The following is a 12,235-nucleotide window of genomic DNA, read 5'->3' as shown; positions in this document are numbered from 1 at the left end:
AGAGTAATGAAGTGAGGAGCTTTTATGGTTTTTCTTTTAGCCTACGGTGAGCTTTGAGGTGATGTCGGGAGGTGATTAAGTGCGGTAGCTCATCAGCCCACACCTGCGATATCCGTTGAGGGCAGCCAGAATAGCAGTGAAGAAACCAGGAGTTGACGATGGAGAGAAAACTACTTCCAGCATCAGCCGGTCTTGGTGTGGGAGACTTGGAGCGAACTTACCTGTGACCATAGAGGGCAGAATGAGGACTGCCAGATGGCAATTATAAGGGGGCAGCTTTTCACCCAAAATGTAAAAGGTTTTCCTTGACCAGCCAGAGGCAGGACTCCTTCAGTTCTGCCTTGCAAGACATTGTTCTTGGCTAACCTGTACCGGGGGAATCGGGGGATGTGACCTTTCCCTATTTCCACACCTGAGGAGTCCTCTCAGTCACTGCTGTCAAGACGTTGTTGGCATCCCTTTCCCTCTGTTGCTTCTTACTTACTGTGTAACCTTGAGATGGCTGCCTAAGTTCTCTGTGCCACATCTGAAACATGCAGGCCATCTTGGTAGCCACCTCATAGGGCTGTTCTGGGATTATAAGAGATAATACACGTAGTATTTAAAGGGCACCTGGCACATAATAAGTGCTCAATAAAGTTAGCTGCCATTGTTGGTGGTATCTCCAGCCTCCCTACTTTTCCCTCAAATCAAACATCTTATATGCGAGGCATGTACACACAAGTTCTTTTACTGAGGGGTCAATTTATTAGTTTGGACTCTACTACAAACATCAGAACCCTACTTTCAAACAGAGTTAAACAAAAGAAAAACAACAACAACAAGGGAGATGGAACTTATTGGTACACTAAAAAGTCCAGATGTGTTTGACTTCAGGCATAGTTGGATCCAGGCGCTCAGAGGACCACATTAGAAGTGTGTCTCTGTCCCCTTTACCTGCTCAATCTGCCTCTATGCTGACCTCATTCTTAGGCTGATTCCTCCCTGCTGAGGGAAACAAAGGCCCCCAGCAACTCCAGGATCAGATCCTATCAGCTGAGGAACCGAGACAAAATAACAGCAAAGGTTCCAGAATTGTCTCATTGGCCCAGCTTAACAATGCACCCATCGCAGAAACAATGACAGTGGCCAGGGGTACAATTTATTAGGCACGGTGCATATGCCGATTCCTGGATCTAGGAAAGGGGGTCACACCCCAAACTCTAGGAGCTGAACATGTGGACAAGTGTTCCCCAAAGGAAAATATGGGTTCTCTTACCCAAAGAGGAGAGAATGGTTACTGGGGAGGGGGAAGCAAAGGATATCCCCTACAGTCAAATAGATATCTGCTTGGAGGGCTCAAGGGTGTGAATTTATCCACCTTTCTTGCTTCCTCGAACCATATAAGGAAAGTGAGCCACCCAGGCTTGCCTCTTGGAAAGGAAGGTGTCGGGAGTGAAAGATTCTCTTTTTTGCTCCCTCTTTTCTCAATCTTCCTCCTACAGTCCCCTCTTTCCAGACTTTGAATCTGGTGTTCCTCCTCTCTTCCCTGTGAGACTTCTGAGACTTCAACCTCCTTTTTTTTTTTTTTTTCCTTTTGGATCAAGTCTTCCGTCAGATGCTAATAGAAGCTCTCCCCTGGCCAGCTCTCCTACTCCCAATGGGTCATGCCCACGTTCCAGGTTCTGGTTCTGAAATAATAAGAATTTGGTGAGTATATCAGGATTCAACCAGAGAAGCAGAACCACTAGGATATATCTATAGATAGGTAAATAGCTATGAAGGGACTTGTCCCTGGATTTGATCTTATGTAATCTGGGGAGCTGGTGAAACAGTCTCTGTCAGGGTGCTGTCTCTGAGTCTGATGTTCTAACTTGAAGTCCACAGGGCAGGCAGTCAGGAAGGGAAGATGGATGTAAGATCGATGAGAGTTAATAATAAGCTGGAACACAGAGCCCAAGCTGGACTCCGTGAGGCTGGACTGTCAGTTCTTGTTGCCTCTGACGACCTTGGTGGCGTGGGTGTCCTGCAGGAGCCAGGGCGCTTCACCATGGGGCTAAACACACCTGGCCCAGGAAGTGGAGAAGCTGAAGAAGGATTGGTGGGGGGAGGGGGCGCAGGTGGAGCAATGGCAGGACTAATGAAGTGAGCCAGCAGAAAAGAGAAAGCATTATGAGCTGCTAAATGGCTGCTACTTCCCCATCCCTGAATCTCTCCTGGTTAAGAAGCCGCCTGCCAATGCAGGGCGCACGGGTTGGAGCCCTGGTCTGGGAAGCTCCCACATGCCGCGGAGCAACTAAGCCCATGTGCCACAACTACTGAAGCCCGTGCTCCACAACAAGAGAAGCTACCGCAATGAGAAGCCCGCGCACCACAACGAAGAGTAGCCCGCGCTCGCCGCAACTAGAGAAAGCCCGCGTGCAGCAACGAAGACCCGACACAGCCAAAAATAAATAAATAAAATAAATTAATTTTAGAAAGAAAAAAAAGAATCTCTCCTGTAGCTCAACATAATTGGAAGCATCCCAAAAAGGGAATTCGGGGAAATGTAGTTCAATCTAAGTGAGTACAAAGCCACCGTTACAAAGCCACCACAGTACTCCCCTTGTCAACTTGCACATACACATCTCCTTAAACCATACTTAATCTCCAAATAGAGCAACAAAGTCATGCTTTGACCTAAAATTAACCGCAATTTACCATCCAAGACTTCCCCTGGTAGTTGTGAGCCAGAGTTCCAAATTAGTTCCATCAGACAGATCCTGCCAGTACAATGTTGTCTAGACGGGGAGACAGACATTCCTGCTGTTTCGTACTCCATCATCTTCCAAGAATGCTCCTGAAGTTTCTTTTTGGGGTGATGAAAATGCTCTAAAATTGAGTGTGGTGGTGGTTGTACATACCTGTGAATACACTAAAAATTATTATTTTGTTGTTTTTTTAAAAATTTTTTGAAGTATAGTTGATTTCCAATGTCGTGTTAGTTTCAGGTGTACAACACAGTGATTCAGATATATATATATATGTGTATTTATGTATTTATTTATTTATGTACATATATATATACACACACACACACATATATATATATACACATATTCTTTTTCAGATTCTTTTCCCTTATAGGTTATTATTAAATATTGAGTATAGTTCCCTGTGCTATCCAGTAGGTCCTTGTTGTTTATCTATTTTATATATAGTAGCATTATACTAAAAATTCTTGACTTGTATACTTTAAAGATGTGAATTGTATGACAAGTGAATTATATTACAATAAACCTGTTATCAAAAAAAAAAAACGGACAAAATATTGCTCTTTCCATGAAGGAAGGAGTTCAGTGTAGTCAATCAGCCATGGTCCACCTGGTTGATCCTCCTGAGGAATGAATGGTGCCGTAGCAGGGATTCAGTGATGGTCTCCGCTGCTTGCAGATGGGGCACGTATCAGTGGCAGGAGCCAGATCAGCCTTGGCGAGTGGAAGTTCTTGTTGCTGAGCCTGTGTACAACCTCCATCGCTGCCACCTTGGCCACACTGTTTATGAACTTATTGGGCAAATACAGGAGTCACTGGAGAAAGTGGCTGACTGGTGTCCACAGAGTGGGTTACCCTAAAGTAACCCACAGTGTGGGTTATTCCTAAAATTTTATTTGCTGAGGTCACTCTTCTTTGAGCATTCTCACGGGACACAAATATCTTCCCACTCTGTAGAGATCTATCCACATACCTCTTCACCAGACTCTGTAGCAGTCTCTGACCATCTAGCCGAGAACCCTTAGTCCCAACATGTGAATTGATGTAGAGCAATGTTTATGGACATCTCTCCTTCCAATCAAAATGGACAACCAGATGCACTGCTCAAATTTCTGTCCACTGGGAAAATTTCCCTTTACCCCAGTCCTTCGGGGATGTCCCAGAATGGGGCTATAGTGATATGGCTGTCCAGTTGTGGGTGGTACCTGCGTGTCCTGCAGAACTATATGTAAACCAGGTCTGAGCTTTTTCTTCCTCAATCAGCTGGTCACAGGGAACTCCCCGTGAGCCATCGGTCTTGTCTGAGAGACAGAAGACAATGAATCACGAATAAGGGGTCTGGACATCCAAGCATCCTCCTCATGCGAACTACGTGTGCTTCAGGACCTGCTAGAGCCCAGTCTTGCATAAACCACTTCCCCGGAGTTCTGCTGTGTGTGCCCAATGTTGTGGCTTGTTGGGTCAGACAACACACAGTTAATGATGGGTAGCTCAGATTGCATGGTATCTTGGTGCCCGTGGTCAAGCGTTCAGTCTCTACTAAAGCCCAGTAGAAAGCCAAACACTGTTTCTCAAAAGCAGAGTAATTGTTTTCAAAGAATGACATAACTTTCTTCCAAATCCTGGAGGTCTACACAGTGATTCCCCAGCTGGGAGCTGCCGTAGTCTCCAAAGGCATCCCTATCTGCCACTGACACATCAAGCACCACCGTATCAGCCTGAATCTGTGGCAGGACTTTCTCTTGTTCTGGATCCCGCTGAAAACTGGCAGCTTTTCAGGTCGCTCAGTGAATGAATCACAGCACACGAGGTATGTGTTGTTTCCAAAATCCAGAGGGGCTCCCCAGGTCTGTGCCTCTCTCTGAATGTTAGGAGGGGCTGGGTGCAGCGACTCTTCCTTCCCCATCAACATGCCTCAAATCACTGGACCCCAAGAACTTTCAGTGAGGTGACAGGCCCCTGAATTGTTGTGGGTGGGATTGGCTTCCCATCCTCTGGCATGCGAGTGTCTTACAAATGTGTCTAACGGGGTTGCTACTTCTCCCTCATCAGATCCAATCATCATAATATCATCCACATAAGGGAGCAGCATGAGGTCCTGTGGAAAAGGAAGGTAAGGTTAATCCAGACCATATGATGACACAGGGCTGAAGCACTGATATACCTCTGACGGAGGACAGGGAAGGTGTATTGCTGGCCTTGCCAGCTGAAAAGAAACTTCTTGTGATGTCCTTTATTAACAGATATAGATTAAAAAGCATTTTCCAGATCGACAACTACATACCAGGTCCCAGGAGATGTGTTAATGGCTCCAGCAACAAAACCCCCTGCAATTGCAGCTGCAATTGGAGTCACCACCTGATTAAGTTTATGATGAGTCACTGTCATTCTTCAATGACCCATTTATCTTCTTCACTGGCCAAATAGGCAATTTGAACGGGGTTGCAGTAGGAATCACTACCCCTGCATCTTTCAAGTCCTTAATGGTGACACCAATCTCTGCAATCCCTCCAACAATGTGGTATTGAGAGTTCTAGTGGCTCCTACTTGCCTTTTCCTATGATAAAATCCCTCATCCATGGGTCAGGGAACCAATGATGGGATTCTTCTAGTTGCTCAAGATGTCTATTTCAATGATGCATTTCCGCATTGAAGAAATATCCAGGGGCTTCCCTGGTGGCGCAGGGGTTGAGAGTCCGCCTGCCGATGCAGGGGACACGGGTTTGTGCCCCGGTCCGGGAGGATCCCACATGCTGCGGAGCGGCTGGGCCCGTGAGCCATGGCCGCCGAGCCTGCGCATCCGGAGCCTGTGCTCCGCAACGGGAGAGGCCGCGGCAGTGAGAGGCCCGCGTACCACAAAAAAAAGAAAAGAAAAGAAATATCCAGAAGGTGTATTCAGGGACCGATTAGGCCTTTTGTGAGACAGAACTTCCCCAAAACTCCATTGATCACCTGACCTCCATAGCCCTACTCTGACTAGTGAACCTCAGTGATGTTTTGGAATTCCAGGAATTAGAGTCAGTTCAGAGGCTGTGTCCAGTAATCGTTGGAAAGTCTGACTATTTCCCTTTCCCCTTTGCACAATCACGGGGTGAATGGCCACAAGTCTCTTTGGAGAAGTCTGGGAGGAAGATTAACAGCATACTTTTTTGGCAGTGTAACAGGGTCCTTCCTCAAGGAACCTGACCTCTCCTTTAATCAAGGGCTCAAGCATGGGAAGTGATTGAGGGTCCATGACTCTCTGTTTTGAGCATTCTGGTCAGGCTTCCATTCGCCAGACCCAGAGCTCATTCACTTATTCAGTTCAAGCAAGACTTCAGTAGGCTTCCCATCTACTGCCATGATAAACTAGTGAATGCTAAAGATCTGCGAGTCACACTATGCTCGTTACTGTTTTGGCTTCACTATCCACTATGGTAACCACGCCCATCTTATCTTTGGCATATGAGTGCCACCAGGATCCCTGCCACCTCTGGGTTCCTGCATGCCTATTGCATTTAGAGATCCCAGTTAATCGTAGCCATTTCCGCTAGAATTTCTGACCTACAGAGAAGCACCATCACAGAGCTCTTCCAGGATGCTCAGGCTCTCCCTCGTGAATTTATTTCTGATAGCTACAGTGAAAATTGCACCCCCCTGACCCTCCTGGTGAAGGAGGGGTCAGCAAACTGCAGCCCAGCAGCCCTCAGGGCTGTTTTGGTATGACCCACAGGCTAAAAAGGGTTTGTACATTTTTAATGGAAATTGAAATCAAAAGAAGAATATTCTGTGCCACTTAAAAAAATGATATGAACTGCAGATTTCAGCGTTCGTAAATAAACTTGTATTGGAACACAGCCACGCTCCTCCATTTACAGATGGTCTTTGGCTGCCTTCCGGCTATGACGGGAGAATTGAATAGTCACAACGGACACTGGCTTGTGAAACCTAAAATGTGTACTATCTGGCCTCTTACAGAAAAGGTTTGCTGACTCATGCTCGGCAGGTTACCAAGGAACTTCTGACATTTCCACCCAGGACAGGCCGCCTTTGGGAACATACATCAGTCAACTAACCAAGTAAACCGTCAGAGCCATTCCTTAGCCCCTCTACCTCTCTGCTTAGTGGACCAATGTCGATAAATTTGACCTGACCCACTTTGTATTCTTCCACCTTGATTCATCACTCTTAAGACCCATTTCCATACATATGCCCCAGTTTTCTCTTGATATAAATTGGCAAACAGAAATTGGCAATTGTTTTGGTATTACATCACACCTCCTCATGGGTCATGTTTTGTTTTTTTTTTTGCAGTACGCGGGCCTCTCACTGTTGTGGCCTTTCCTGCTGCAGAGCACAGGCTCCGGACGCGCAGGCTCAGCGGCCATGGCTCACGGGCCCAGCCGCTCCACGGCATGTGGGATCTTCCCGGACCGGGGCACGAACCCGTGTCCCCTGCATCGGCAGGCGGACTCTCAACCCCTGCGCCACCAGGGAAGCCCATGGGTCATGTTTTGTACCTCAGCCTTTGGTTTCTGTTGAGACTTGAGTCTAGTTAGAGGTGTTGGAAGCGAGAAAAGGGAGTAGATTCTGACGGGGATCAGCAGTGCCTTGCAGGGAAACTGAGGCCACTAGAGCAGGGGTGCAGACTGCTGCTTTGGGCAAAGAAGATGGCAAAATTTAGGGGTTTGAGGTACCCAGCCTTATTAGAATCTCGTCATACATCCTAATCCCAATTTTCAGGATCCTAGTCCTTCCCAATCAATGCCCTAACTTTAACAAAAAAAGACCCCATGAGGTTGGAAGTTCAGTTTGTGTTGTAATTCAGCCACTCACAGGATCGGACTTTGAGCTTGGTCTTCAGAACTCTTGGCCCGGTGGCCATGAGAAATAAGTTTCAGTGTAGTCACAGAAGCTTTCGAGTCTCTTATACAGGTCTTGACTGGGAATTTGAAGCTCTGAGCTCATCATTTTCTTTCCCCCATGTTTTCCAGCACAGTTAGAAACAATCAACCAATCCAGCACACTCCTTCATTTTACTGAAATGTTTCATGGAAGTAAATGCTTAGTCACCCAGAACCTTCCCTCCTATGGAACTGATTCAGGAAGCTACAGGTCACGATCTGAGTAACTGTTCTGCCACTTCATGCTATGGATTTTCAGTGTCCCCTTTACCTCTGGAAACAGCGTCATTAATGACTTCAAATCTGATTAGATCAGAGAACCAATTCCAGAAAAAAACAAAACTCATCCTTAAGAGTCTGTTCTTCTAAGAGTCTGCCCACTCTTAGACCCAACTCTATATCAGCAAAGCAGAACCACTGATACACACACACACACACACACACACGCTGTGTTACAGGGATTTGCCCTTTCCCCATTGCGGGAGCTGGGCAAGCTGTCTCTGTAAGGCTGCTGTCTCTGTACTTGATGCTGAAACTTGAAATCCACAGGCCAGAAGTCAGGAAGGGCAGACGGATGTAAAGCCAGGGAGAGCAAGAACAATCTGGAAGCCACGAGGGTGGACTGAACCCCATCATTCTTTATTTTTTTTTAATTTATTTTATTAAAGTATAGTTGATTTACAAAGTTGTGTTAATTTCTGCTGTTCAGCAAAGTGACTCAGTAATACATATATATTCTTTTTCATATTCTTTTCCATTATGGTTTATCACAGGATATTGAATATAGTTCCCTGTGCTGTACAGTAGGACCTTGTTGTTTATCCAGTCTATACATAATAGTTTGCATCTGCTAATCCCAAACTCCCGACCTTCCCTTCCCCAACCCCTCCCCTTTGGCAACCACAAGTCTGTTCTCTATGTCTGTGAGTCTATTTCTGTTTTGTAGATAAGTTCATTTGAGTCCTATTTTAGATTCCACATATAAGTGATATCATATGCTGTCTTTCTCTGTCTGACTTATTTCACTTAGTATGATAATCTCTAGGTCCATCCATGTTGCTGCAAATGGCATAATTTCATTTTTCTTTATGGTTGAGTAATACTCCATTGTATATATACCACATCTTGTTTATCCATTCCTCTGTCGATGGGCATTTAGGCTGCTTCCATGTCTTGGCTATTGTAAATAGTGCTGCTATGAACATTGGGGTACATGTATCTTTTCAAATTATAGTATTGTTCAGGCGTATGCCCAGGAGTGGGATGGCTGGATCATACGGCAGCTCTATTTTTAGTTTTTTGAGGAACCTCCGTACTGTTTTCCATAGAGGCTGCACCCATGTACATTCCCACCAAGAGTGTAGGAAGTGAACCCCGTCATTCTTGTCACCTTTGACCTTGATGGTGCGGGTGTCCAGTGGAGTGAGGGTCCCGATCACAGGGCTAAGCACGCACCTGGCCCAGGAGTTGGAGAAGCTGAAGATGGATCCAGGGGAAGCTGGAGCGTTTGCAGGCCCGGTTGTTGCCTGACGCCAACGAGACGAGTGGGCAGATAAGTGACAACTGGTGTGAGCCACAAAACGGCTGTTGCTCTAATCTCCACCCAGAAACCCTCCCACTAGAACATCTCTCGTGGCCCACCCTACCCGGAAGCACACAGGGAAGGGGAGGACTCTGGGAAATGGAGGTTAACCTCACCAAGTGGACACATCACAAAGCCACTCAGAGGGCGTTTCAAATCCTGTTTAATCTCCCACCAGCAGGAGCCGGAGTTCATTCACTCACCAGCCTCTTCAGAAGCAGCGCCCCTGCCTGAAGTAAGCATTTGGAGGACGCTCCCGACGCCCCGAGAAAAGCACAATGTAGTCTCATGTGAGCAAAGCAGATTTCTTCCAGTTACTGTGATTTGGCCTTAATTCTTCCAGAACAAGAACCTTGTCAGTATCGTACTCAGGAGCCTGGCTGCATGGGAAGAACCACTGCATTAGCTATTGGCAAGAAATCTCACCCCTGATGTAAGAGTGGAGGAAGAGGCTTCAGTTCAGACACTACGCAGCAGAAAAAGGTGTCGTGCTAGAAGGGGTTTGGGCAGCAGATAACAGCCTTTGGGGAGCCCTGGGGCACTAGTGGAGAGGTTTCTGAGTGTCTTTTCCAAGTCTGAGATCCCGTGTTGCTGGCCCCTAGAGGTCTCGGCAGACTCCAGTCTTAAGAATTACCTTCTCTTCTTGTATTTGAATTAAAATTGCTTGAGCTCCCATCTCTTGACTTGGGAGAAGCTCAGCATCCTCCTCATCATATCCACAAATTCCTCCAGGCTATCATTTTCCCTGGCGGTATTCAGAGTGTTGCAGACTCAGCCAAAAGACTACATTTCCCCGTTTCTTTTTGCAGATAGCAGTGGCCAATCAGAAGTAAGTAGAAGTCTTTGGGAAGGGATCCTGAAAAGTCTCTTTAAAAGGAGCTGACTCATCAGTGGTGAGTGGGCAAATAAGTGACAACCAATGTGAGCCAGAAAATGGCTGCTGCTCTAATATCCATTCAGCAACCCTCCCACTAGAATGTCTTTCGTGGCCCACCCTAACCAGAAGCACACGGGGAAGGGGAGGACTCTGGGAAATGTAGTTGCCAAGTGGTTAACCCTGCCTTTTTCTTTTGCTCTTGCTTTTTCCCCTGGAATGTGGCATGATGGCTGAGGCTCCTGCAGCCATTTTGTGACCTTGAGGATTAGACCCACATTCTAAGGATGGCAGAGCAGTAAGTCAGTAGGAGCCTGGTCTCTCATGACATCAAGGGACCCCTTCCCCAGCCTTGGACTACATGTTTCAGAGTTCTGTTATGTGAGAGAGAAATAAATCACCTTGCTTACATCACTGTTGTTTCTGGCTTATGTCTCTTGCAGTTGAATACGGTTTCTGCTTCTGCAATTCTTGCTATGTGAGATAATAAACTTCCTTTGCGGCAAGCTATATTACTGTTCACCAACTATATCACAGTTCCCTCCCTATAAGAAGGTTGTAGTTTCCTGCTCTCTTGAACTCAACTGTAGCCATGTGATTTCCTTTGGCCAATGAAATCTGAGCAGAAATAATAAGTGTCCCTTCCTGGCAGAGGCTACAAGAGTCAATATGTGTTTCATCTTATTCTCTTTTCTTTCTGTCAATGATAAGCAGGAATATTTCCGTAATAGCTTCTCCATCATCTTAGGTTACATCACAGCTCTTGGCTGACCCATGATGGACATGCAGTGTGAGTGAGAAACCAATATTTGATGTTGTAAGCCACTTAGATTTTATTGTTTATTACTGTCATATTTAAGCAAAAATGGGCTGGCTTGATACAGGGGATTAGGGACTGACAAGCTCTTTGACTAAGGCTAGTGGCAAAGAAAGAAAAGAAAAGAAAAGAAAAGGCTAGAGGAATGGGCTCTAGGTTAAGACTTTGTAGATGATTCCCAGAACACGATTGTAAGGAGAAACTCATCCCTCCTCCTGTGCATTTCTCCTTTACCCTCTCACTACTGCCACGCTCACAACACTTCTGATACCAGATGTGGGGGGGGGGGGTTTCCCACACCAAGCAGTTCTCTGTGACACCAGCTGGATGTCCTACAGTTCAATTCAATTCTGACACTAACCAGAATTAGTGCAGACACCACAGGTTAAGGGCTCAGTCCCACAAGACTGCCCCCCACTTCAGATGCCAATCACTAGCAGGGCCCCAGGTCATCCACAACTTCTGTCCAACTTGGTTACCATTGGAGGTTCCCATGACTCCCCCCAACCCTTGGATTCGATTGTTTCCCAGAATAGCTCACAGAACTCAGGGAAACACTTACATTGACCAGTTCATCATATAATAAAGGATGTGATAAAGGATACAGGTAAACAGCCAGATGAAGAAGTTCATAAGGCAAGATCTGGAAGGGTCCTGAGCACAGGAGCCTCTGTCCCCCTGGAGTTGAGGTGCATCACCCTCCTGGTATGTAGATGTGCTCACCAACGTGGAAGTTCTCTGAACCCCATAATTTTGGGATTTTTATAGAGGTTACTTCATCATGTAGGCATGGTCAACCATTAACTCAATTGCCAGCCCCTCTCTCCTTCCCGGAAGGTAAGGAGTGGGGCTGAAAGTTCCAAGCTTCTAACCGTGCCTCGGTCTTTCTGGTGACCAGCCCCCATCCAGGAGCCCACCAGGCATTGCTTCATTAGAACAAAAGACACTCCTATCAGCCAGGAAATTCCAAGGGATTTCGGAGCTCCACATCAGGAACTGGGATCAGAGACCAAATATTAGAATGAAAGATGCTCCTAATGTAATTTCCTCTCGTTTAGGAAATTACAAGGGTTTTAGGAAGTGTGTGCCGGGAACTGGGAGCAAAACCAAATATAAATATATATATATATTTTTTTTTTTTTTTCTCATTTCACAATGGCCAAACTGACCCACCTGGGGAGCTTCTCCCTCCACCCCAATCAAGAGGACCCATTGTACATGGCATCTTCAGAATCTTGTAGCTCTATCTCTGACCCAGGACCCGGACGTCATCGCAGCCCAGGACATAACTGCCCTTTTGGTTTCCAGTCTGTTGTGTTTTGTGTTGAGGTATAATTCACATGTAGT

At 46.2% G+C, this 12,235-nt stretch overlaps 1 long non-coding RNA gene across 1 annotated transcript in view; it reads left to right on the top strand.

Moving 5' to 3' along the window:
* Positions 1-12,235, top strand: part of LOC309977173 — a 336,876-nt gene that overhangs the window by 26,398 nt on the left and 298,243 nt on the right. Inside the window, exon 2 of the long non-coding RNA XR_014327034.1 lies at positions 1,587-1,689. This is a non-coding gene — a long non-coding RNA (uncharacterized lncRNA). The remainder of the gene's footprint in view (positions 1-1,586; positions 1,690-12,235) is intronic.

The sequence above is a fragment of the Leucopleurus acutus genome (assembly GCF_964270905.1).
Source record: "Leucopleurus acutus genome assembly, chromosome: 20".
Classification (NCBI taxonomy): Eukaryota; Metazoa; Chordata; class Mammalia; order Artiodactyla; family Delphinidae; genus Leucopleurus; species Leucopleurus acutus.
This window is presented reverse-complemented; position numbering and strand designations above follow the sequence as displayed.